This window comes from Myotis davidii, unplaced genomic scaffold (assembly GCF_000327345.1).
Source record: "Myotis davidii unplaced genomic scaffold, ASM32734v1 scaffold13, whole genome shotgun sequence".
Lineage (NCBI taxonomy): Eukaryota > Metazoa > Chordata > Mammalia > Chiroptera > Vespertilionidae > Myotis > Myotis davidii.
Window position 1 is genome coordinate 3454415 of NW_006286243.1, and position 1461 is coordinate 3455875.

Here is a 1461-nt window from a genome sequence, read left to right on the forward strand (position 1 = left end):
ATCTTTCTTCTATCATTGACAGTCCCTCTAGGTTGTGGGCTGCTTGCCTGTGTTCCTGAGAAGCATCTACGGTACCAGTCTATAGAGTGTGTTTTCTTTAGTGAATTACCGGTATGTTTACCGGTAATAAACTTGCACTGTTTTATGTATATGTTTGATTACATACAGCCTTGTGACAGTTTTCCTGCATGTCATAAGCATTTGAATATAAATTAAAATGTTAAAATCAAATCTGATATTGTTTTACCTTTTATTTGGTGTGTGGAAGGTGTGCGGAAGAGGGGGTAGTCTTATATGGCGAGTATATAACAAACTCTGTATTTTGAGTGGAAATGTTAGGGGGTCGTCTTATACGCCCAGTCGTCTTATACGCCGGCAAATACGGTAATAACATTAAATGTGAGTTAAGACTGGTCTCATTACACAACTATAACTGATAGTTCACATCTGGTTCCATTTTGGGGGGTTTTAATGACAACCAAAAATCATTTTGAAGCTAATGTCAAGCCATAAATATGCCCAATTTTAGAAAACTCAATCTGTAAAAACATTAATTTTTAATATAAGATAGTAGAGCCTCAGTAACTGTTTAATTAAATTGAGGCAGATTCCCTGTATGATTTCTATCAATTGTGGGTTACCTAGTTATACTTTAAATTATTTGATTTTCTGAAATTAGATATATGCAGAATTTTTTGCATGGCTGCTACTTACATGCAATGAGATCCACTTGTAAAATCCATTCACTCTCATAATTTCAATGTTTAAAAAATATATTAAGAACTTTCTCTTACTAAAGACACATTTCCTATTTTTCCTTTACAGTTCAGTGGAGTTTTATGAGTTGCAACTTGGACACTAAAATTTCCATGGCAACATATTATTTTTTGCCCTAAAAACAGGTTTGATTAAGAAGAAGGCTTCAGTGACAGCAGTTTTCTTTATAATTAAACTCATTAGTTAAAATGATGGGTTAAGAGGAACAGGACTTTTATTGCAACCAGGACATTTTCAACGGGAGCTTTGGAGATAACACACAATTAATTGCTATTAAATTGCCTTTGGTCCTGTTTGATATTTAAGACAACATTCATACATTTCGTATTTAATAGCTTAGAATGGAACAGGTCTGAATCCCCATTCTGCCCAAGCACACATCCACCCTGAACCCTCCCTTTAAATTGTCCACAGTGTAAAAACTCAGCAGATTTCTAATTTGAAGATTTCTAAGTAGCTTCACAACTTTCCTAATTTAATTCTCCCCCAAGAATTTCTTGAACTGATTTCTTTTCTCATCATTATAAAAGCAATTCAGGACTAATATTGAGAATCTGAAAAACATTTCAGGGTACAAAGTAGAAAATAAAATTCAGCCAAAATCCACCACTCTGAAACAGTATGTTAACATTTAAATATATTTCCTATGGCATATCTTATTATCTTCCCTAATAACCAGGAAAA